This window comes from Mustelus asterias, chromosome 12 (genome assembly GCF_964213995.1).
Source record: "Mustelus asterias chromosome 12, sMusAst1.hap1.1, whole genome shotgun sequence".
NCBI lineage: Eukaryota > Metazoa > Chordata > Chondrichthyes > Carcharhiniformes > Triakidae > Mustelus > Mustelus asterias.
This window is the reverse complement of record NC_135812.1, coordinates 14,606,756-14,629,572: the sequence shown is the minus strand read 5'-3', so window position 1 is coordinate 14,629,572 and position 22,817 is coordinate 14,606,756. Positions and strand designations below refer to the sequence as shown.

At 50.1% G+C, this 22,817-nt stretch overlaps 1 protein-coding gene across 1 annotated transcript in view; it reads right to left on the bottom strand.

Annotated features, from left to right (window-relative positions):
• heatr6 (HEAT repeat containing 6) overlaps window positions 1-22,127 on the bottom strand; it is a 179,009-nt gene extending 156,882 nt beyond the window's left edge. The window contains exon 1 of the mRNA XM_078225889.1: window positions 21,900-22,127. The gene's annotated coding sequence lies outside the window, so the exon portion shown is untranslated. The remainder of the gene's footprint in view (window positions 1-21,899) is intronic.
• Window positions 22,128-22,817: the final 690 nt, after the last annotated feature.

Here is a 22,817-nt window from a genome sequence, read left to right as displayed (position 1 = left end):
AGGTTTAAAGGAGATGTACGAGGCAGATTTTCTTTACACAGAGGGTGGTGGGTGCCTGGAACTCGCTGCCGGGGGAGGTAGTGGAAGCGGATACGGTAGTGACTTTTAAGCAGCGTCTTGACAAATATATGAATGGGATGGGAATAGAGGGATATGGTCCCCGAAAGGGTAGGGGGTTTTAGTTCAGTCAAGCAACATGGTCGGTGCAGGTTTGGAGGGCTGAAGGGCCTGTTCCTGTGCTGTAATTTTCTTTGTTCTTTGGTCGGATAGCGGAATGTAACCAGATTGTCCTTTCTCTCTCTCTCTACTTACACGGGGCTGACTCAGGCAATGACAATCTGGAGAAGGATGTGAGGAAATGGGCTGTGTAAAAATTACCGCAAAGATAAGTCTCTGAGCCAGACAGTCTTCCCCCCCGATCTAATAATCTTTAGTGCGATTCCATATATACGCAAATGATTAGTTCAGAATTTCAGCTACATTGCAAACAGAGGGACATCCACCAGAAGAATAAAATCTCCCGCTGCTAATTCCATCTGGCTATCATTAGAAAGACACGCAAAAATTATTTTAAACCCAAATCAACTTTCATCTGAATGTCATCAGGATTTATTGTTACACTCGAGGTTGTATTCTAAGGATGAGCTTCGCACTTTGTTGGAAACATTGGATGAAGATTTCACACTGATTTTTTTTAATGCCACATCCCGCCAGCATTGAACTCCAAACTGCAATTAAAACGGATTAGAATGCCAGAACCATCGTCACAGTGTCTCAACTCTTTGGAAGCGCCCTGAGTCGGATCAGAAGGGGAACCGCAGCCAATCTGGTCCCGTTAGCGCATGTGACGTCAGCTTTTTTACGGTGGTACAGTGGTTAGCACTGCTGCCTCACAGCACCAGGGACCCGTGTTTGATACCCAGCTTGGGTCACTGTCTGTGAGGAGTTTGCACATTCTCCCCGTGTGCGTGGGTTTCCTCCAGGTTTCCTCCCACAGTCTGAAAGACGTGCTGGTTAGGTGCATTGGCCATGCTAAATTCTCCCTCAGTGTACCTGAACAGGCGCCAGAGTGTGGCGGCTCGGGGATTTTCACAGTAACTTCATTGCAGTGTTAATGTAAGCCTACTTGTGACACTAATAAAATAAATAAACGTTATAGAATATAGATATGTAAAGGATTAAAAACACAGTGGAGATAAAGTACAGCACTAAGCTAACTCTTCAACAGAGGGCAAGGAAGCACAGGTTCAAAATAGTGGTAGGTTCATTTAGGATTGGTTCTTCTTCATGCAAGAAGGAGCTTTCAAAAGCAGTCTGAAGGTTTAAGATAACGGGGGAAGACTAGGTTTTCCAGATGAATCCTTACAGCGCAGAAGAGGCCATTCAGCCCTTCGAGTCTGCATTGATTCTCTAACAGAGCATTTTACCAAGGCCCTCTCCATCGCCCTAGCCCCATAACCCCAGACATTTACCCTGGCTAATTCATCTAACCCACACGTCTTTGGACACGAAGGGGCAATTTAGCATGGCCAATCCACCCGACCCGCACATCTTTGGACTGAGAGGGGAAACCGGAGCACCCGGAGGAAACCCACGCAAACACGGGGAGAATGTGCAGACTCAGCACAGACACCCGAGGCTGGAATCGGACCCGGGTCCCTGGCTCTGTGAGGCAGCAGTGCTAACCATTGTGCCATCGTGCCGCCCGTCTATCTATCTTCTGACGATGACTTTTCCAAGTTCTGGCAAACCCATTCTCCCGTCTCCCTGGCTGGGGGTGGGGTTAGTTAAAAGAGGGTCCCCAGCAAAGTTCAGCCCAACAAATCTGTCCTCTCAGCAAAAGTGCCTAGAACAGGGCAAAAAATAGAGAATAAAAGAAAACGCATCAAATAGTTGAACAGTTTTATGGAAGCTGTATACTAGAGATTTATCTGAGCCTCTCCCCACTAACCTCCCAGACTCCCGCTCCGCATTTTCAACATAAATTCTCCTTGCTTATTTGGGAAGACCGTGTCCATTCCGAACATCCCCACAGGAAGCAGATTGAACCCTGCAGGGCACAAATCGAGCTCACTCGCAAAACTCCACCATCAGGGCCGCACGGTAGCACAGTGGTTAGCACTGCTGCTTCACAGCTCCAGGGACCTGGGTTCGATTCCCGGCTCGGGTCACTGTCTGTGTGGAGTTTGCACATTCTCCTCGTGTCTGCGTGGGTTTCCTCCGGGTGCTCCGGTTTCCTCCCACAGTCCAAAGATGTGCGGGTTAGGTTGATTGGCTATGCTAAATTGCCCCTTAGTGTCTTGAGATGCGTAGGTTAGAGGGATTAGCGGGTAAATATGTAGGGATATGGGGATAGGGCCTGGGTGGGATTGTGGTCGGTGTAGACTCGATGGGCCGAATGGCCTCTTTCTACACTGTAGGGTTTCTATGATTCTTCTATGATTCATCTGGGCGCGTCAAGGGGCAGGGAGTGGGTGCAGTGATATTGTCGCTTGGCTGTGAATCCAGAGACCCAGGGTAATAAATACTCTAAGGTCCCGGGTTTGAAATTTGAATCCAGTAAAAATCTGGAATTAAGAGTCTAATGATGGTCGTGAAACCATTGTTGATTCTCGTAAAACCCCATCTGGTTCACTAATGTCCTTTAGGGAAGGAAATCTGCCCTCCTTACCTGGTCTGACCTACATGTGACCCCCAGATCCACAGCAATGTGGTTGGCTCTTAAATGCTCTCATGCAACTAGGGATAGGCACTAAATGCTGGCCCAGCCAGCGACATCCACATCCCATGAACAAATCATTACCACTGAGCACCATGGAGTGACCAGCACTCACACTGATACACTATTCATGGAAGCGGACTTCAATAGTTACACCAAAGTATAGCTCCTGCTAATTTCTCCGCTCCTGTCCCCAACCAAACCCGCTGTGGGCAGAATGGAAGAATTCCGCTCAAAGTATTTGTGGACAATTCCACCTCACGAGAATCATAATTGATCCTGATTTTGAGTGACCATGCTAATTTCATAGAATCTCTACTGTGCAGAAGGAGGCCATTCGGCCCATCAAGTCTGCAGCGACAACAACCCAGACCCTATCCCTGTCACCCCACGTGTTTATCGTGTTGGTCCCCTGACACTAAGGGACAATTTAGCATGGCCAATCCACCTAAACCGCATATCTTTGGAGTGTGGGAGGAAACCTGAGCAGCTGGAGAAAACCCACGCAGACACGGGGAGAACGCGCAAACTCCACACAGACAGTGAGCCAAGGCTGGAAATGAACCCAGGTCCCTGGCACCATAGGGCAGCAATGCTAACCACTGTGCCACCGTGCTGCCCTGGAAATGAACCCGGGTCCCTGGCACCATGGGGCAGCAATCCTAACCACTGTGCCACCCATTTGTAACCACTTGGTTTCTCACATGTCGATGTGCGCCATAGAGCTACTAGTTCTTGGCTGAATAAAGTCAAGGTATATCGTGATTAAGCGGTGAGATTATAATCAATGTCTCCACACAGGGCTGCCTGGAAAACACACAAAGGCAATAAATTCTTCGGAAAGATATAAAAGCTTCATGAGCAGGAAGATTTATCAGATTCCCAGTGTGTCCAGCACCAAAGTTTCAGATTGTATTACACACACTTATTCTCAGGGGTCAAATCTTGCACTCACCATTTTCGCCGGCAGTTGGGATATTTTTCTGTACCCTACAGCTTCAAAGGCTTTTGGCGCCACAACATGTGCAAAATGTGAGCTAACAACGATACAACGAGGACAACAGGGTCAACTGTCCATCTCCTTAACCAATGAGATTCAAGGATTGAGGAAGAGGTTGAGGATTGAGGGAGATGGAGGGCAAATTGAGGTCCAATCAGGGACAGAAAGAAAAGAAAGAGAGAGAAAGATTCAATTGACTGACAGAAAAAGAGAGACAGATAGGAAAAAGTACGAAAAAATGTCAAATGACAGGCAGACAGGGACCCGAGTTCGATTCCCAGCTCGGGTCACTGTCTGTGTGGAGTTTGCACCTTCGCCCCGTGTCTGCGTGGGTTTCCGCCCACAGTCCAAAGATGTGCGAGTTAGGTTGATTGGCTATGCTAAATTGACCCTAGTGTCAAGGGAGATTAGAAGTGTAAATATGTGGGGTTACGGGAATAGGGCCTGGGTGGGATTGTGTTTGGTGCAGACTTGATGGGCCGAATGGTTATTGGCTAAACATATGGATGATATTGGAATAGTGTAGATTAGAGGGGCTTTAGATTGGTACCACTGGTCGGCGCAACATCAAGGGCCGAAGGGCCTGTACTGCGCTGTAATGTTCTATGGCCTCCTTCTGCACTGTAGGGATTCTATGATTGCAATTTGACTTCCGCTAACACCGTTTTGCAAAGCCCCACAAGCAGTGGGTAGGCCCGAACGGCAAGTTGTTTACTGTAGTCTACCATGAAGAGGAATGCAAACACAGCTGACTACAAAGGTAAAACCCCCAGCGGCGTAACATCATTATTAAGAGCTGGCTATCAGATTACCACATGACTGTGGTGGAGATTTCAAATGGGTATTTCCAAGGAACGCCTTAAATCTAAAAATGTAGATGGCACTTGAAGGTTAACCAAGAGGTCACTTCTCTGGAGGGGACTGACAGAATAATTTTAGAATATTAAACCACGGTTCTTCATGTCTGTCCATGAAGCAGAAATAGAGGCCATTCGGCCTTCTCCAGCCTCCACTGAAGCTCTTTGAAAAAGTCATCCAGTGAATCCTTTTGGCCTGCCCTTTCCCCTGGAAATTTCTCCTTTCGAAATGCATATCCGATACACATCAATTCCCTGTGGAAGAATCTCCCCCCAGCCACCCACCCACCACCCTATCAGGTGCTGCATTGTCGGACAGCCACGGGTGGGGTTCTTATTTCATCGTCTTTTCCCCGCGAGCTTCTTGTTGGCGTGAGGTTCCACCGGCACGGACCACCCTCCGTTACCTCATCGCTTGTGCGCAGTCAGCCTGAACGGTGAATGCCGCCCGGCTATTCAGCTGCAGAGGCAACTCACACCTGAGAATAATCCGATCCTAAAATACAAAAGTCTGGGGTCACGTACCAACCGAGTCAAGGACAGCGTCTCAGACTTTTGAATGGACTTACCTTGTATTAAGTTGATCTTTCTCCACACCCTAGCTATGACTGTAACGATACATTCTGCACTCTCTCCTTTCCTTCTCCCCTATGTACTCTATGAACGGTATGTTTTGTCTGCATAGCGTGCAAGAAACACTTCTTTTCACTGTATACTAATACCCATGTGACAATAATAAATCAAATAAAACAAATAAAATGCACAACTGGAAAACATTAATGAACGGAGATGCATTCCGATCCCCCCCGCTCCGCACCAAGAGGTGGCAAGGTCAACCATAGCCCTTACTGAGGCCTGGTTTGGAACTGAACGCGATACACGCCACCATTCGGAGTCACCCTGAATTCAGTCAGGGTTAGGGTAGGAGTTAAAATGTTCTGATGTAGGCCTAGGAATGTCAAAGCGGGAGCAGTTTTCAATCCTTCTGTTTTAAAGGGAGCATCATTTTTCTCTCATTTATTACGACTGAAAGAGAAAGTTTAAGTAAATCCAACTGACTTTTACCAAGAATTCGGTAGAATCATAGAATCCCTACAGTGCAGAAGGAGGCCATTCGGCCCATCGAGTCTGCACCGATCACAATCCCACATATTCCCTATCCCCGTAACCCCACATATTTGCACTGCCAGTCCCCCTGACATTTAAGGGGCAATTTAGCATGGCCAATCCACCTAACCCGCACATCGCAATGAAGTTACTGTGAAAATCCCCAAGTCGCCACACTCCGACGCCTGTTCGGGTTACACTGAGGGAGAATTTAACACGGCCAATGCACCCTAACCAGCATGTCTTTCGGACTTGTGGGAGGAAACCGGAGCACCCGGAGGAAACACACGCAGACACGGGGGGGGGGGAAAAGTGCAGACTCCGCACAGACAGTGACCCAAGCTGGGAATTGAGCCCGGGTCCCTGGCGCTGTGAGGCAGCGGTGCTAACCCACCGTGCCACATGAAAGGTCATGCAGATTCGTAACATTAACTTTCTTTCTCCGCAGATGCTGCCAGACCTGCTGAGTTTATCCAGCATTCTCTGGGCGGAATTTCACTGGCACGTCCGCCCACCCGAGGCTCATAAGAGTGCGCCCGGGGCCAACGGAGAATCCCGTTCTGCGAACCTTGCCCATCCCGATTCCAGGGCGGGTTGTGCCCGTAAAATCAGGACTTCTGTTTTTGTTTCAGATATTTACCAAGACTCGATGACATAAAGGAATGAGGAACCGTGACATTTGCTCAAAGACACTTCTTGCTGACCTGCCTGAGGGTTTGAAGCGGCTAAATGCTAAGCAGCCTTTCAGTTCAGGTTGCCCCCTGTCTATGCTAAGTTAGATCAATTCTTTGGAGTGCTATAATTAGATTCAGTGCCCTGAGGCTGGCGAGGAAGGAACAAAGATACATTCCAAGTAAAAATGCTCGGCTAAATCCCTGCTACTGATTGGTACGTTGGAGAATGTGATTGCTTGGTATTGGGCGAGGGCAAGACCAGGTTTTCGTGTTTGGCTCCGTTAGGATCTCATGGAAACTGGGATGGCAGGTCTGTCGTATGAGGAGAGACTTAAATCGATTTGGATTATATTCACTGGAGTTTAGAAGAGTGAGAGGGAATCTCATAGAAATTTTTTAAATTCTGACAGGATTAGACAGGGTAGATTCAGAAAGAATGTTCCCAATGGTGGGGGAGTCCAGAACTAGGGTGTGGTGAACCATAGATGGTTACCACTATGGGTACTTGTACATATGTTACTCTTGTTACTGTTGGGGTTAGGGTTGGGGTGTTCCACCTGTTGGTATTGTTCTGTGGTACACTCCGGTTGGCTCCGCCTACCTATAGGAGTATAAAGGTCACTGCGCTGCCTAGTGACCCTTTAGTCTGGGATTGTATTGTTAAGCAGTATGCTCCATTCTTGTTACTAATAAAAGTCTTTATTTCCCGGGTACGATCCAGCCTCCCGAGTGAATTAATCGCGCATCATAGGGGTCATAGTTTGAGGATAAGGGGTAAACCTTTTAGAACTGAGGTGAGGAGAAATTTCTTCACCCAGAGGGTGGTGAATGTGTGGAATTCACTGGGGGCGACACGGTAGCACAGTGGTTAGCACTGCTGCTTCACAGCTCCAGGGACCTGGATTCGATTCCCGGCTCGGGTCACTGTCTGTGTGGAGTTTGCACATTCTCCTCGTGTGTGCATGGGTTTCCTCCGGGTGCTCCGGTTTCCTCCCACAGTCCAAAGATGTGCGATTTGGTTGATTGGCCATGCTAAAATTTCCCCTTAGTGTCCTGAGATGCATAGGTTAGAGGGATTAGCGGGTAAAATATGTAGTGATATGGGGGTAGGGCCTGGGTGGGATTGTGGTTGGTGCAGACTCAATGGGTCGAATGGCCTCTTTCTGCACTGTAGGGTTCTATGATACCACAGAAAGTAGTTGAGGGCAAAACGTTGTGTGATTTCAAGAAGAAATGAGATATAGCTCTTGGGGCTAAAGGGTTCGAGGGACATGGCGGGGGGGGAAGAAGAGAAAAAAATCAGGATATTGAATTTGATGATCAGTCACGATCAAAAGGAATGGCAGAGCAGGCTCGAAGGGCCGAATGGCCTACTCCTGCTTCTAGTTTCTATGTTTACCTACCCATCACCCCAACTGTCAGTCATTTTGCCAATCTACCCTCATACATCAGGAATCACCATTTGGTCCAATTGTGAGAGAGATAGAACCCCCTAGGGAACTGTAACTCTGAAGGTGGGTGTGGTAACAAACGGAACGAGAAGAACAAATATAGGAGGAGGGGTCAAAACTAGGAACCGGTAATATTCCATTGTTCCCCAAAATTATAATCCTGCCAGGATGTTAAGTATATGTTTATTTATTAGTGTCACAGGTCGGCTTACATTCACACTGCAACGAAGTTACTGTGAAAATCCCCCAGTCGCCACACTCCGGTGCCTGTTCGGGTAACACTGAGGGAGAATTTAGCATGGCCAACGCACCTAACCAGCACATCTTTCAGACTGTCGGAGGAAACCGGAGCACCCGGAGAAAACCCACGCAGACACGGGGAGAACGTGCAGACTCCGCACAGACAGTGACCCAAGCCGGGAATCGAACCCAGGACCCTGGCGCTGTGAGGCAGCAGTGCTAACCCACTGTGCCGCCCTAAAATGTAAAATGGACTATTGTCAACTGCAACCTTATTTCACTTTGTACTTTTGAGAGCAGGAGAGGGTGTTCACAGTTTTTTTGCGACCTTCTTAATAGCAAATAAAAACAGAAAATGCGGGAAGCACTCAAGCTGGTCTGGCAGCAGCTGTGGAGAGAGAAACAGAGTTAACGTTTCGGCTCTGTCTGACCTTCTTAACTTGTGGTGGTGTCTTTCGAGAATTAGTTTGCACCAATTTACGAATTAACTCTGAAATGAGCCGTCAGTGAGCTGATGTGAAGGGACTGGGTTTGCATGTCTGAGGTCATGCCAAACATAGAGGGAGGCTGCCCAGAAATGTCAACACACCTGGAAACAGCTGGGGGTGGGGAGGAGGGGGAGAAACATAGGCCACACTGGCTCATGATCCCCTAGTAAGAGTTTTAACAACACCAGGTTAAAGTCCAACAGGTTTATTTGGTAGCAAATGCCATTGGACTTTAACCTGGTGTTGTTAAAACTCTTACTGCGTTTACCCCAGTCCAACGCCGGCATCTCCACATCGAGAGAGAATAGAGTCAACGTTTCAAGACTCGAAAGGTCAGCTCTGTTCTCTCTCCACAGATACTGTCAGACCTGCCGAGGTTTTCCAGCATTTTCTGTTATGGCTTCAGATTCCAGCATCCGCAATAATTGGGCCTTGACATCTTTCGATATGGCTCAGAGTGTCTGATAACATTCCTGTAAAGCACCACAGACTTTTTACAGCATTTAAGGTGCTATATAAATGCAAGTTGTAATTAAAATGTGATTCCCTACTCAGAAGGACAGGGCTGCCCAAACCTGAACCTCTCGTATCACAGCTGCAGTACATTCACAGAAAATTACTTCCCTTCTGTTTATTAAAACGCTGACATAAGAAACCTCATTGTCTCCACACAGAGAAACCTGAACGCTGGAGGTTCTCCAAGTACTGTACACTTCCAACATAATATAAAAAAATACCTGAAGGCAATCAGGGGACTGGATATGGAGAAGCTCCTTGTGCTAAGATCAGAACAAAAGGGAACTGAGGGCCATTGTTAGAAGCTAAGAAAATCTTAAGCTTAACCTAACGTGGAGAGGGACTCCCGCACACTTGTTACTTGAAGGCACCAACTGCTATCTAACTCAGTGGTCGCACCTCGTGAACCATTGAGGGATGAACCAGGCATATTCTTAGTTTAAGAGGATGCGGCAGAGCATGGTGACCTTTTGCCGTGGCAGTTTAGATCAAAGCCCCATCTGCTCACTAAGGTGGATGTAAACGGATTGCACGGCCCTGCCAGGAGAGGAGCAGGAATGGTTCTGCTGAGGGCGCCTTACTGTGACTCCTTACTGTGCTTACTCACTCTGCGCCACCTGGAGAAGGGGCTAAGAGCTCCGAAAGCTTGTGTGGCTTTTGCTACCAAATAAACCTGTTGGACTTTAACCTGGTGTTGTTAAACTTCTTACTCTGCTGGGGGTCCCAGGCAAACAGACCACCTGATCATCCACTTGCCGTGTGGGTGGGACTTGGCAGCGTGCAAGCTGCCTGTTGCGTTCATCTATACACAGTGGCAGTGGGTTACTTAAAGTTTATTTAATTAGTGTCACAAGTAGGCTTACATTAACACTGCAATGAAGTTACTGTGAAAATTCCCCTAGTCGCCACACTCCGGCGCCTGTTCGGGTTACACGGAGGGAGAATTTAGCACGGCCAATGCACCCAACCAGCACGTCATTCGGACTGTGGGAGGAAACCGGAGCACCCGGAGGAAACCCACGCAGACACAGGGAGAACGTGCAGACTCCGCACAGAGAGTGACCCAAGCTGGGAATCGAACCCGAGTCCCTGGTCCTGTGAGGCAGCAGTGCTAACCACTGTGCCACCATGTCGCCCTTGCAACAAGGTGTAGCAAACTTAAGAACAAGAGACAAATGGCCCAATGTGGGAGGGGGGAGGGAGGGTCATCGATTTAACACTGAAAGGCAGCATTTCCAACAAAGCAGCAACTCTTTAAATTGGAAAGTCAGCCCAGTACCTGCATTCAAGTCTTGGAGTGCGGTGTGAACCCACAAATTCCCTGGCTCAGTGTAAAGAATTTTACCCATTGAGGTAACAATTTTGGAAGGAAAATACATGGAGGTGTGAAATTCCTCTTCAGAGAGGGAGATGTGTAAGACCGCACTCCAATTCTTTCACACAGTAAGACCCTGCACCTCCCCCGCTTGTTCCCTGTCTGCTTACTCACTCTGCTGGTGTTTAACCTGGTGTTGTTAGACTCCTTACTGTGCTTACTCACTCTGCGCCAAAGCCATGTTGAAGAATTTCCTGATCTCCCTCCTAGGCTTAATTCTGAGTGAATAGGAAATCATTGAATCCCTACAGTGCAGAAGGAGGCCATTTGGCCCATCAGGTATGCAGCGACCACAATCCCACCCAAGCCCTATCCCCATGACCCCATGCATTTTACCCTAGCTAGTCCCCCTGACACTAAGGGGCAATTTTAGTATGGCCAATCCATCTAACCTGCACATCTTTGGACTGTGGGAAGAAACCAGAGCACCCGGAGGAAACCCACGCAGGCACGGGGAGAATGTGCAGACTCCACACAGGCAGTGACCCAAGCCGCGAATCGAGGTCACTGGTTCTGTGAGGCAGCAGTGCTCACCACTGCTGTGCCACCGTGCCACCCCAAATAGCTGCTCCCATTGGTTGAGGGGTCAATCACGAGGGGGCATAGTTTTAGGGTGACGGGCAGGAGATTCAGAGGGAATTTGAGAAAACATTTTTTTCACCCAGAGGGTGGTGGGAATCTGGAATGCACTGCCTGGGAAGGTAGTGGAGGCTGGAAACCTTTAAAGAGTATTTGGAAGAGCACTTGAAACATCATAACATTCAAGGACATGGGACAAGTGCTGGAAAATGGGATTAGTGTAACTTTAGTGGTAGATATTGTCAGACTCAATGCGCCAAAGGACATTTTCTTTACTGTATGACTTTTTTTAGTTTGAATTTGTGTCGCCTGCTTTGTCACAGTTTATTCTGAGGTAGTACTCCAAACTTTACTTTATGTACTCCCACAAGGTTTCCTCTTATGTCACCTTAATGATAAATGAAATATCTACTTTCCTTCATAATTTAGTAACTTTTAATGCGCGTCTTTAGGTTTATAGTTTTATTATTGCATTATTTAAAGTGCCATTTGCAAACGGGGAAACTTGCAATTCCTCTTCCAGAGTCCTGCAAACTTGAGTATTTCTGATAAAAAAAAGAGATATGCTGTCGAAGCTTTTCATCTTGCACACATCAGGATAGATGCAAGAATACCAAATTTCAAAGGGAACAACAATTGAAATTGCATGAGGAAATGGTTACTCCCAGACGCTGTGGCTTTTAAAAAATTAAACAAAATCCTGGGGTCAATAGGTCTGTGGCACATTCTCCATGGCAACACCCTAACCAATCAGTTGACTTGGTCAACCAATCAGCACCATTTTCTCTTGCAATATAAATATTTGCTCCCTTCGAAATTTGGCATTCTTGCATCTGTCCCGATAAGTGCAAAATGAAAAGCTTCAAAAGCATTTTTCAGCAATACTCAAAACCCTCCCTCCTTCCTACCCTCCCACATCAGGCTCCCTTTGTCTCAGAGCTGGACGAAGGGTCATCCTGACTCGAAACATTGGCTCTATTCTCTCTCGATGTGGAGATGCCACATTCTCCAAGGCGGCCTTCACGACACACGACAGCACAGAGTCGCTGAGCAGAAACTGATAGCCAAGTTCCGCACACATGAGGACGGCCTAAACCGAGATGTTGGCTTTATGTCACATTAGCAGTAACCCCCACAGCTTGCCTCCTGGACTTGCAGGCTGTTCTGTCTGGAGACAATACACATCTCTTTAACTTGTGTTTAATGCTCCCTCCACCCACACTGTCTGTACCTTTAAGACCTGGCTGGCTGTAGGGATTCGCATTCTAATTAGTATTCTGTAATTTGATTTTGTGTCTCTGTGCACTGTTTGAGAGCACATTTCCACTCCATCTGACGAAGGAGCAGTGCTCCGAAAGCTTATGGTATTTGCTACCAAATAAACCTGCTGGACTTTAACCTGGTGTTGTGAGACTTCTTACTCTATTCTCGCTCCACAGAGGCTGTCAGACCTGCTGGGATTTTCCAGAATTTTCTGTTTTTTGTTGCCGAGGCTATAAGCGTATGTGAGCATTCATCAACACCGACCAATACTGGGCTCGGAAGAAACCTTTCATGGTTCTTCTGTTCAGCCCTCACTGATAATCTTACCATCAGTGGCTCTGATCTGCTTCATCTTGCGATGAAGAATTGGCTATTTTATACTCGCAGCTATAACACTGGCATCTGGCCAAGAGAAAAATTGCTCTATATGTTATAGCTACAAGTATTCAGGATAAATCAAACCTCAACAGGATAAGTTCCCACTCTGTCAGCCTCCTCGCAATTATCAGTAAAATGAGGGAAGGAATCACCAGATGGGCCATTAAATATCATCAACTAATAACCTGCTCATGAACGCTCAGACTTCCCCAGAACCTTTTTGGATCCCAGTGTTTGACACAAGTGCAAGAGCTGAATGTTAAAGGAGGGGCAAGGTTAACTGGCCTTGGTATCCAAATAAATTTATTTGCTACCAAATAAACCTGTTGGACTTTAACCTGGTGTTGTTAAACTTCTTACTTGGTATCCAAGGCAGCAAAGAGCCCTAGCAAAGCTGAGGTCAATGGAGGGGCAAAGGTGAAACTCGCCAAAGGCTGCAAACGTGTCGAAAATGCATTGCAAACATCGGGAGATGCTTATGGTTTCTAGAAACCAATTACCGCAGCCCCGTGCCATCAGTGCAGGAGTCCCATAGAATAGAATCCACAGAATCCTCGCTGTGCAGAAGGAAGCCATTCGGCCCATCGAGTCTGCACTGACTCTCCGAAAGAGCATCTTATCCAGGCCCTATTCCCTGTAACCTCGCACATATACCACAGCCAATCCACCTAATCAATGCACCTTTGGGAACTAAGGGGCAATTTAGCATGGCCAATGCACGTAACCTGCATATCTTTGGACACCAAGGGACAACTTAGCATGGCCAATCCACCTAACCTACACATCTTTGGACACTAAGGGGAAATTTAGCAAGGCTAATCCACATAACCTGCATATCTTTGGACACCAAGGGGCAACTTAACATGGTCAATCCACCTAACCTAGACGTCTTTGGACTGTGGGAGGAAAGCAGGGCATCCAGAGGAAAGCCAAGGACGGAATTGAACCGGGTCCCTGGCGCTGTGAGGCAGCAGTGCTAACCACTGTGCAACCATGCCGCCCACATTACTTGAGGTTCACGTACTTGGGCACATATTGGTTAAGCACTGTTCCTTCAACATTGCTGGGTCAAAATCCCGGAATTCCTGACCCAACACCATTGTGGGACTGCTCTCATCCAAGGTGGTGGAGGTGGGGAGGGTAAAGGAGGGTCACTACCTGAGAATATCCAAGAGTGGGCAATAAAAATATGGCCTTGTCAGTGATGCCCACATTTCAGGGATGAAATCCATTGACTTTGTCTAAACTTCCCGCTGCCTCGTAAAAGCAGCCAGCATAATCAAGGACCCCACACACCCCAGACCTACTCTCTTCCACCATCTTCTAGCGGGAAAACAATACAAGAGTCTGAGATCACATACCAACCAACTCAAGAACAGCTTCATAGAATTCATAGATTCCATAGAATCCTAGAATCCCTATAGTGCAGAAGGAGGCCACTTAGCCCATCAATTCTGTACCGACCACAATCCCACCCAGGCCCTATCCCAATAACCCCATGCATTTATCCTAGCTAGCCCCCTGACACCAAGGGGTAATTTAGCATGGCCAATCCACCTAACCCCCGCATCTTGGGACTGTGGGAGGAAACCGGAGCACCCAGAAGAAACCCACGCAGACACGGGGAGAATGTGCAAACTCCACACAGACAGTGACCCAAGGCCAGAATTGAACCCGGGCCCCTGACACTGTGAGGCAGCAGTGCTAACCATTGTGCCACCGTGCCACCCTGCTTCTTCCCTGCTGCCATCAGACTTTCGAATGGACATACCTTATATTAATTTGATCTTTCTCTACACCCTAGCTATAACTGTAACACTATATTCTGCACACTACTTTCTATACAGGAAGTAGTTGATGCCAAAACATTGAATGTATCCAAGAGGCAGCTAGATGTAGCACTTGGGGCGAATGGGATCAAAGGTTATGGGGAGAAAGCAGGATTAGGCTATTGAGTTGGATGATCAGCCATGATCGTGATGAATAGCGGAACAGGCTCGAAGGGCCAAATGGCCTCCTCCTGCTCCAATCTTCTATGTTTCTATACCCTCTCCTTTCCTTCTCTATGAATGGTATGCTTTGTCTGTGTACCGCGCAAGAACCAATACTTTTCACTATATACTAATACATGCAATAATATTAAATCAAAATTTAAACTTTATAAGTGGCTCTCGATGCTCCAACCATACAAACCACAAGTGCAAAAAAACATTAACCGTTCCATTATAGTTTATTTTTTCTGACAAAAAGGATACTTTTTTTTAAATGTTCCTTTTCTCCCTCTACACTGTAGCTGCTGCTCCATCATTCAACCATCCTCTGGCAAGCAATCAGCAGGCAATACGCCAGGATACATTTTGCTTCACTTGAGGTAATTAAAGATGAGGAGGGCTATTCAGTCTATCTTAGTTCTTCCATCCAGACTGACCTTAAAGTGCCCCCGGCCTCTCCAGCATTCAACAGTTCCTGATAAGATTCCCGAGTTTTTATCTCCAGACATTGGACTATTCATTCGAAGTTTTGCTTGCTCTTTCAATGAAGGATATCAAGCATAAATTGGCCTTCTGAACTTGTCTTATCTTACTCCTTGTAATTTAATTTTCCAGAATTAACTTCTCTTCATCTAATATAACTATTTTTACACCTCTGTTAGTTACAACTCCCTTCTGTCAGAATAGTCGGCAAGTTTCTAGTCTTTCTTCATAACTCAGATGCTCCAACTGTTAACTCGGAACACTGGCATCCCATCAGCATTGACATAAGTGATGGCCTACCCGCCAGGTTCACAATCAGACCCACTGGCATTCTAAATGCACTGAGCTGGTGCACTTGTACCAGCTTCCTGCTCGTGTCATGAAGCATCCATGCTCACTGCTGGGAGCAGCTCTCCTCCGAACCTGAACAAAGATTAATCAAGAAACCGGGGATCCGGTCTTCCAATGCTGACTCCAACAACAATTTGAACTTGCCTATCGCGTAAAGTGCTTCACAGGAGCATTATCAGACATTTGACACCAGGATAAAAGAGGAGATATTAGTGCAGGTGACCAGAGGTCGGTTTAAAGATTTACTGGGATGCTCCCGGGGCTTGATGGTTTGAATTATAAGGAGAGGCTGGATAGACTGGGACTTTTTTTCCTTGGAGTGTAGGAGGCTTAAGGGATGATCTTATAGAGGTCTATAAAATAATGAGGGGCACAGATCAGCAAGATAGTCAACATCCTTTCCCAAAGGTAGGGGAATCTAAAACTAGAGGGCATAGGTTTAAGGTGAGAGGGGAGAGATACAAAAGTGTCCAGAGGGATATTTTTTTCACACAGAGGGTGGTGAGTGTCTGGAACAAACTGCCAGAGGTAGTAGTAGAGGCGGGTACAATTTTGTCTTTTAAAAAAGTTAGACAGTTGCATGGGTAAGATGGGTATAGAGGGATATGGGCCAAACGCTGGCAATTGGGACTAGCTTAGTGGTTTAAAAAAAGGGCAGCATGGACAAGTTGGGCCGAAGAGCCTGTTTCTATGCTGTAAACCTCTATATGACTCTAAAGGAGCAACTTTAAAAAGAGCAAGAAGAGAGGCAGAGAGCTTCAGGGAGGAAACTTAATGTCTTATCTTGAAGGCACAGCCACCGAGGACGAGAAGGAAATTGCGGATGCACAAGATATTGGAGGAATTCAGATAATCTTGCAGGGGTCATAGGGGGTGAACAACATCACAGAGCAGGGGAGGACCAAGACTGTCGAGGGGTTTAAACATCAGGATGTGAATTTTAAACCTGAGGTGTTACTGAACTGGGAGCCAAAAGTAGGTTGAAGAGCATATAACCCAGGGCACCGCACATTGCTTAGGTTTCCTTATTCTCCCAAAAGCCAACTTGTAACACTCCCAAAACCAACAAAACAAAACCAGCTGGATACACATTCACTTGCGGGAACCGAGCAAAATGGCTGCCATGTCTGTGACAGCAACGGCAATTCTCAATAAATCCACCTTCAAATACAAACCTTCACTTTAAGATGTCCCAGGGACACAATTGGCACAATCAGATTTCTCTTTTAAGTCGCCAGGGGTACAAGGGGGCGTGACTTAAAAGCAAATTATTTCTTGCTCAAGACAATAACAACTGAAAAAAAATTAAGACGGGAATAGCGGAAAGAAGTGGGGCGTGGGGGGCTCAGCACACGGGAAATAAAACAGATTGGACCAGGAATGTTTGACTGGGGTGGGGGTGGGGAGGGGAGTCGGACATTGAGGTTTTAAGGTGAGCCAGGTCGCTTTGTCATGTTTCACCGATAAAGGAGCAATGACACAAAAACAGAAAATGCTGGAAAATCTCAGCAAGTCTGACAGCATCTGTGGGGAGAGAATACAGTAAGAAGTCTCACAACACCAGGTTAAAGTCCAACAGGTTTATTTGGTAGCAAATACCAAATTGCTACCAAATAAACCTGTTGGACTTTAACCTGGTGTTGTGAGACTTCTTACTGTGTTTACCCCAGTCCAACGCCGGCATCTCCACATCGGGAGAGAATACAGCCAATGTTTCGAGTCTCGACTCTTCATCAGGGCTGACGAAGGGCTCTGACAAAGGGTCATCCAGACTCGAAAAGTTGGCGCTATTCTCTCTCCACAGATGCCGTCAGAGCTGCTGAGATTCTCCAGCATTTTCTGTTTTTGTTTCAGATTCCAGCATCCGCAGTGTTTTGCTTTTATTAAAGTAATGACCTTCAATATCCAATTTAAGTTCTAAATCTGGTGGCTCTCACAGCCTCCATTTCTTTCCGCCCTTCTTTCAAGGTTTTACATAGACCACCTAAAAGCCACCCTCCGGAAACACCCCCGCACCTCCTTCCCCAATTCACCTTTCCGTGCATGCAGGTCACATGTACTTAGACTCTGTAACCTTATTACTTTGGCAATGGGCCTCACACAACCTCAACCCTACTCCCAACCCGTCCCCTTCCCCCGGCAGTTGCATAACATTGGCTGCTGAGGTGACCGGCACTTCCTGAGGAACCAGACTAGGCTCCAGCAATAAATCATTACAGGGGCAGAAGGGGTACACTGTGCACAATTACTGAGCTTGCACCCAACCACAGACAGTTCCATCCCTTCTCCTGCTTCAACCACTGGCTTAAAAACCAGGAGGGGAACACGTGAATGGGGGAACATGCAGGAATTGGGGGACATGCAGGAATTGGGGGAAATGCAGGAATGGGGAAGCACAGCAGGAATGGGGGGAATCCCCAGCAGGAATGGGGAAACCCCTGCAGGAATGGGGGAAAGGAACCCCTGCAGGAATGGGGGGGGGGGGGGGGAGAGACCCGCAGGAATGGGGGAGGGGGGGAGACCCGCAGGAATGGGGGAGGGGGGGGAGACCCGCAGGAAAGGGGGAGGGGGGGGAGACCCACAGGAATGGGGGAGGGGGGAGACCCGCAGGAATGGGGGAGGGGGGGAGACCCGCAGGAATGGGGGAGGGGGGGGAGACCTGCAGGAATGGGGGAGGGGAGACCTGCAGGAATGGGGGAGGGGGGGTGGAGACCCACAGGAATGGGGGAGGGGGGGTGGAGACCCACAGGAATGGGGGAGGGGGGGGGTTGGAGACCCGCAGGAATGGGGAGGGGGGAGACCCGCAGGAATGAGGGGGTGGGGGGGAGACCCGCAGGAATGGGAGAGGAGGGGACGCGCAGGAATGGGGGAGGGGGTGCGGGGGGAGACCCGCAGGAATGGGGGGTGGGGGTGGAGACCCGCAGGAGGGGGGGGGGGGAGAGAGACCTCCAGGAATGGGGGAGGGGGGGGAGAGAGACCCACAGGAATGGGGGGGGGGGGGGAGACCTGCAGGAATGGGGGAGGGGGGGAGACCCGCAGGAATGGGGGGGGATCAGGAATGGGGGAGGGGGGATCAGGAATGGGGGCGGGGGAGGGATCAGGAATGGGGGAGGGGGGATCAGGAATGGGGGAGGGGGGATCAGGAATGGGGGAGGGGGGATCAGGAATGGGGGAGGGGGGATCAGGAATGGGGGATCAGGAATGGGGGAGGGGGATCAGGAATGGGGGAGGGGGGATCAGGAATGGGGGAGGGGGGATCAGGAATGGGGAGGGGGGATCAGGAATGGGGGAGGGGGGATCAGGAATGGGGGAGGGGGGATCAGGAATGGGGGAGGGGGGATCAGGAATGGGGGAGGGGGGATCAGGAATGGGGGAGGGGGGGATCAGGAATGGGGGAGGGGGGATCAGGAATGGGGGAGGGGGGATCAGGAATGGGGGAGGGGGGATCAGGAATGGGGATGGGGGGATCAGGAATGGGGGAGGGGGGATCAGGAATGGGGGAGGGGGGATCAGGAATGGGGGAGGGGGATCAGGAATTGGGGAGGGGGATCAGGAATGGGGGAGGGGGATCAGGAATGGGGGAGGGAGGATCCGGAATGGGAGAGGGAGGATCCGGAATGGGGGAGGGGGGATCAGGAATGGGGGAGGGGATCAGGAATGGGGGAGGGGGATCAGGAATGGGGGAGGGGGATCAGGAATGGGGAGGGGGATCAGGAATGAGGGAGGGGATCAGGAATGGGGGAGGGGGGATCAGGAATGGGGGAGGGGGAAATCAGGAATGGCGGGGGAGGGGTAAATCAGGATGGGGGGAGGGGGAAATCAGGAATGGGGGGAGGGGGAATCAGGAATGGGGGGAGGGGGAATCAGGAATGGGGGGAGCGGGAATCAGGAATGTGGGAGGGGGGGATCAGGAATGGGGGAGGGGGGATCAGGAATGGGGGAGGGGGATCAGGAATGGGGCAGGGTGGGGGGATCAGGAATGGGGGAGGGGGGGAATCAGGAATGGGGGGGGGAGGGGGAATCCGGAATAGCGGGGTGGGGGAATCAGGAATGGGGAAGGGGGGGAATCAGGAATGGGGAAGGGGGGATCAGGAATGGGGAAGGGGGGGATCTGGAATGGGGAAGGGGGGGATCTGGAATGGGGGAGGGGGGATCAGGAATGGGGGAGGGGGGATCAGGAATGGGGAAGGGGGGGTATCAGGAATGGGGAAGGGGGGATCAGGAATGCGGGAGGGGGGATCAGGAATGGGGGAGGGTGGGGGATCAGGAATGGGGGAGGGTGGGGGATCAGGAATGGGGGAGGGTGGGGGATCAGGAATGGGGGAGGGTGGGGGATCAGGAATGGGGGAGGGTGGGGGATCAGGAATGGGGGAGGGTGGGGGATCAGGAATGGGGGAGGGTGGGGGATCAGGATTGGGGGAGGGTGGGGGATCAGAAATGGGGGAGCGTGGGAGATCAGAAATGGGGGAGGGTGGGGGATCAGAAATGGGGGAGGGTGGGGGATCAGGAATGGGGGAGGGTGGGGGATCAGGAATGGGGGAGGGTGGGGGATCAGGAATGGGGGAGGGTGGGGGATCAGGAATGGGGGAGGGTGGGGGATCAGGAATGGGGGAGGGTGGGGGATCAGGAATGGGGGAGGGTGGGGGATCAGGAATGGGGGAGGGTGGGGGATCAGGAATGGGGGAGGGTGGGGATCAGGAATGGGGGAGCGGGGGATCAGGAATGGGGGAGCGGGGGATCAGGAATGGGGGTGCGGGGGATCAGGAATGGGGGAGCGGGGGATCAGGAATGGGGGAGCGGGGGAGCGGGGGATCAGGAATGGGGGAGCGGGGGATCAGGAATGGGGGAGCGGGGGATCAGGAATGGGGGAGCGGGGGATCAGGAATGGGGGAGCGGGGGATCAGGAATGGGGGAGCGGGGGATCAGGAATGGGGGAGGGTGAGGGATCAGGAATGGGGGAGGGTGAGGGATCAGGAATGGGGGAGGGTGGGGGATCAGGAATGGGGGAGGGTGGGGGATCAGGAATGGGGGAGGGTGGGGGATCAGGAATGGGGGAGGGTGGGGGATCAGGAATGGGGGAGGGGGGATCAGGAATGGGGGAGGGGGGATCAGGAATGGGGGAGGGTGGGGGATCAGGAATGGGGGAGGGGGGATCAGGAATGGGGGAGGGGGGGATCAGGAATGGGGGAGGGGGGATCAGGAATGGGGGAGGGTGGGGGATCAGGAATGGGGGAGGGGGGATCAGGAATGGGGGAGGGGGGATCAGGAATGGGGGAGGGGGGGGGATCAGGAATGGGGGAGGGTGGGGGATCAGGAATGGGGGAGGGTGGGGGATCAGGAATGGGGGAGGGTGGGGGAGGGTGGGGGATCAGGAATGGGGGAGGGTGGGGGATCAGGAATGGGGGAGGGTGGGGGATCAGGAATGGGGGAGGGTGGGGGATCAGGAATGGGGGAGGGTGGGGGATCAGGAATGGGGGAGGGTGGGGGATCAGGAATGGGGGAGGGGGGATCAGGAATGGGGGAGGGGGGATCAGGAATGGGGGAGGGGGGATCAGGAATGGGGGAGGGGGGGGGATCAGGAATGGGGGAGGGGGGGGGATCAGGAATGGGGGAGGGGGGGGGATCAGGAATGGGGGAGGGGGGGGGATCAGGAATGGGGGAGGGTGGGGGATCAGGAATGGGGGAGGGTGGGGGATCAGGAATGGGGGAGGGGGGATCAGGAATGGGTGAGGGGGGATCAGGAATAGGTGAGGGGGGATCAGGAATGGGGGGGGAGGGGAGGGAATCAGGAATAGGGGGAGGGGGAATGGAGGGTGAATAACAGGAAACAGAGAACCAGGATGAGTTATTTATAAATGTATTTTTTTTAAACGGATCTGCCGGGAGTCAAGTTAAGCCTCGACCGGGAAAGAGTGACGGGGGAAGCCAAATAAAACTTTAATTTGGAAAAGAAGCATTGGAAATTCCTCTGCACAGCGATACAATCCGACACACTGTAACACATGCTGCCTGCTTCCTGCTGAAGGAATGCTCTTTAAATATTAAAAAGCAATCCCTGATCAGATGGAAGTGTCCTGGCTGGAGGAGGAGGGGGGGTGAGATTCAGTGCTGGGGGATTGAGAAGCAATCAATAAATAACCTCTCCCAAAAATACATCAATATAGAAGGGCCCTGAATGTTACCCCCAGGATTGTTGCCTCTACAATCTCCGCCTACGCCAGGAGGAGGCCGATTGTTGTTTCAATAAGATACACACACATTGATACATTGTTGAAAAATAGATACATTGCAGCCAGCCTGAGGGGGGGTTTAAATCTCTCCCCCCCCGCAACCCAACCCCAACCCTCTGTCCCATTCTGAAGCTGCTGCTTTGACAAAAGCGCTGATAATCCCCCTCCAGTGATCAGGAAGCCCGTTCTCTACTCACCCTGTGTACTCCAGACAGACAGAGGGGGGGAAAGAGAGAGACCCTCACTCACTTCCCCCTCCACTCACACCCCACCAGCAGCCACCTCTCTCTCTCTCTCTTCTCCTGGGCAAGTAGCGTGCAGCCACTCTCAGCAGGGCAAGTTTGAGGGCAACCTTCTTTCCTTCCCTTCAATCTTCCAGCGTCGAGGTCAACAGATGGAAATGGAGATGGAAAGGATTCAGAGCAGGTTTTGGCACTCACACAGAGAGAGAGAGCATTGCAGCTTCCTAGCGGAGATCCGGGAGAAATGCAGCTCCTACACGAATGGTTTTAATCAGGCGGGATTAGCAAAGGAATCTGTTTTATTAAGCATTGCATCAACTGATTTATTAAACATTGGAGGGAAAGAACTGGTTTATTAAGCACTGCACATCATTGCTTTATTAAGCATGGAAACAACTGGTTTATTAAACAGTGCAAAAAAATCTGGTTTGTTGAACTCTTTATTAAAGTGTAAAAACTCTGGTTCAAAAAACACTGCAAAAACTCTGGTTAATGGGACGGCACGGTGGCACAGTGGTTAGCACTGCTGCCTCACAGTGCCACGGACCCAGGTTTGATTCCCGGCTTGGGTCACTGTCTGTGTGGAGTTTGCACGTTCTCCCCATGTCTGCGTGGGTTTCCTCCGGGTGCTCCGGTTTCCTCCCGCAGTCCAAAGATGTGCAGGTCAGGTGGACTGGCCATGCCAAATTGCCCCTTAGTGTCCAAAAATGTATTAGCCATGGTAAATGTCAGGGGGACTAGTAGGGTAAAGGCGTGGGGTTATGGGGATAGGGCCTGGGTGGGATTGTGGCCAGTACAGATTCGATGGGCCGAATGGCCTCCTTCTGCACTGTAGGGATTCTATGATTATCCCCTACTCTATGTCACTGAGAA